Source organism: Hipposideros armiger, unplaced genomic scaffold (genome assembly GCF_001890085.2).
Source record: "Hipposideros armiger isolate ML-2016 unplaced genomic scaffold, ASM189008v1 scaffold_1615, whole genome shotgun sequence".
NCBI lineage: Eukaryota > Metazoa > Chordata > Mammalia > Chiroptera > Hipposideridae > Hipposideros > Hipposideros armiger.
Window position 1 is genome coordinate 3,250 of NW_017732965.1, and position 3,249 is coordinate 6,498.

Sequence of the window (3,249 nt, forward strand, 5' to 3'; positions counted from 1 at the left end):
ACTCAGTCTGAATTTTGGCGATGACATTTTTAAGAGGCATATATAGGCAACCTTAGCAATGGACATCAGAAATTAGCATTAAAACATAAACAAATGCATAATAGAAAATTAAAATTATTTCTTTTAAAAACAGCATGTCTATCTGCACTATTTATTTTATTATATGTCAAATAAATTTTTAACAGCTAGTATTAAAGTTCCTCTGATGAAAGGAGGAAAACTTAATTCTATATAGGTAGACCATTTTTCTGGAGGTAGTCTGTCTTTAAGCTTTCTTTTAAGAAGATATGAATACAAATCTATGCTAAAGACTTCTACATAGAAAATATTAGTTGTTGAAGAGAGAGCAAAGGATCCCAACAACATCATAGGAGGCTAGATCCTGGGGGGAAAGGTGGCTTCTTTGAAATTCCTATTTGCTGGTACAGTTGCCACACAAATTTAAAACGTATGTTAAACTCAATTCTAAACCACTATGTTGTCCTAAAAACAGGAAAATCTGCAGAAATCTGGGGAGCATTGAATAGCTCAGGAAACATTAAGTAAATGGTACCAGTTCGAGGTAAAGGTTGCAAGTTCAGCTCTTACGAGAATTTAGGCCTAGATGATTTTAAGGCTATAAACCCAAACCTTCCTTCAGAATAGTAACTGCTACCAATAGTTTTAACAGTAAATGCTTTCTCACAATATTGTCATCCTGGTGAGGTTTCTTTTTATTTTAATCTTTACCAAGTTCACTTATTCAACATGGATTCACCGATGAATCACAGCTCTAGGTCCTGAGGGTACAATGTCAAACAAAGCAGACTTTTTTGAACTCACAATGCTTACATTATTGTGTGCATTTTTGGACTGTGTTTGAGGGATAGAGGAGGCTGGCAGAAGTTGGGTCAGGGTAAAGCAGATAATAAACAATGTTTACATGAAAAATAATAACAAATACAATAAAGAATTAGTAGATGGAAAATATCTCAGTATGTTAATTGTCCTTGTATTTCTGAGGGTGGGTTTCCAGAACATGTCTCCTAATTGAAAGAGTAATGAAATTAAATTCTATTCTTGCTGGTTTCATTATCAGCCCTGAAGATGCCACTCAGGAAGAAGATTACATGATCTGCCTTTTTTTTTCTTTTTTTTATTAAGTTAGCAATTAAAATCTTTGAATCCCTTCAGAACAAGTGAAGTTTAAATCTGTTCCAACAGAAATTATCTCCTCTTGGAATTTTCTAATATATTGACAATATGGTAATCCTTTCTGATCTTACTCAAGATTCAAAAGTGTATGTATATTTCCTGTATTACCTGAAAGCCTTTTTTTCCCTTTACTGCAATTTGATGCCCCCGATTTCTTCAATGATATGTCTAATTTCTTGCCTATTGAACATGCACTTCCTTTTACAGCTTGCTTTTTATTAAACTCTTTAGTTTTTATGGTTTAGATCTTTTATCAATTACATCAAACCACAAATACTATGCATAAATGGAATTGTACTCAGAAGCATACTCATTCTACATTAAGGAGTTGATGAAGGTAATAAAGTAAACTTAATTATTATGGCTTGATCTATGCTTGTTTGCCCCTCTTTCTTCATCATTGACTACTCTTGCATATGAACTTAAATTACTATATTAAATAATTCTTAATAGATTCTGTTCTTAAAAGTTTAATTCCTGAATTTCCATATCTGATTTGTTTTATGAAGCTGTTTTGTATACCAGATTATGACCTTAGATTAAAAAACAAAGAAACAAAAAAAAATGGATTCTTAAATGTCATTAGTAATAGATAATAGAGCTCATTAACTAACATTATTAAATGTTCACTATAGTCTGGAATCCATCTCATGTTCTCCTTATGTTCTTTCACTATTTCTTTTCTATAATGAGCTTGAGGTTACAGTGGAAAACATTTTATAAGAGTGAAAATACTGGTTCGTGGTTTGCAATGCTCTTGCCATATATTCTTTTTAGTTGTGGTTCTACTTTTGTTTGTTATGAAATAAATAATGTGTTTTCACTAATGTAGCCAAACTTAATTATTTTTGTCAGGAAATTTCTGTTTATGCAGAAATAACCATATTCTTTATAAGGTAAATGTCTGTATCACGCTCATGCTACTAGCATATCAAGGGCTGGGAGAGGGACTCTGCTCATCATAACCCAGTTAGGGGATCAGGCTAATGGAAATCCATTTTTTGTGCCTCCTAAACCACCTCAAATTGGAAAAACAACAGAGTGAATCACAATCTGGCTCCTAAAGTTTCTTCCTAGAAGGGACACATATCAATTCCATTCGTATTTCATTGACCACGGCAATAACATGGTCATATGTAACTTCAAAAGAGGATGAGGGAGAACATTCTTATCTTGTCCCCATGAGTGGATAGTTGGAAATATTTGGTGAACATCCCTATTGACTGATATATGCATGTGGGCTATTTTATTAATATCTGTTGTTTTATTTTATCACGCTAAATTTTAATAAATCACTTAAAATAACATTTCCTTTTAAGTGATATGAAACTTTATAGTCAAAATTGATTGTTATAAAGAATCTTATGATTGATGAAAGAGAAACACTTCATTGAAAAGTCAGCTGATGGAATGAAATCTAATAATTTTCATTTTTATATTAAACAGGTTAATATTATATGCTATGAATCAGATTTCTGATCCCAATTTGATTTTACTGGCCTTTTGATTCCTCAACATGTTATGTTCTCTTGAATTATTATGTATTATAAAAATATTTTACTAACACATGAAAGACAAAAAACCAAAAATAACTATGTCTCCAAAACTCAACATAATAGTACTTGTTTTTTTCTCATCATACTATCTTCCAGACTTTCATTAACAGACAGAAATATATTTTTAAAAGATGTAGTCTTAGCAACAGTTCAACTTTCTATTTGTTTTATTTCTTTATACATATTGTATTAATTTTTTGTTAACATTATGTTTATAATTGTAATGATTGATTGATCCTTCACATGGTGATAAAATAATTCACTTTAGCATTCTCTAAATGTTGCTTATAAAAATTTATTAGGTAAGTAGTATTAAAATAAATACCATCTAAGAATAATTTTTGTCTTTTCTCTGATTATTTTCTTAGGATAAATTCCTAGGGATGGAATCACTGCATAATTCAAATATGACCATGAATTACAGATTATGATTTATCCAGTTCTGTGCACCTACTATCCATAAAATATTATTTGACAGAAAAATAAATAAATGGAATCT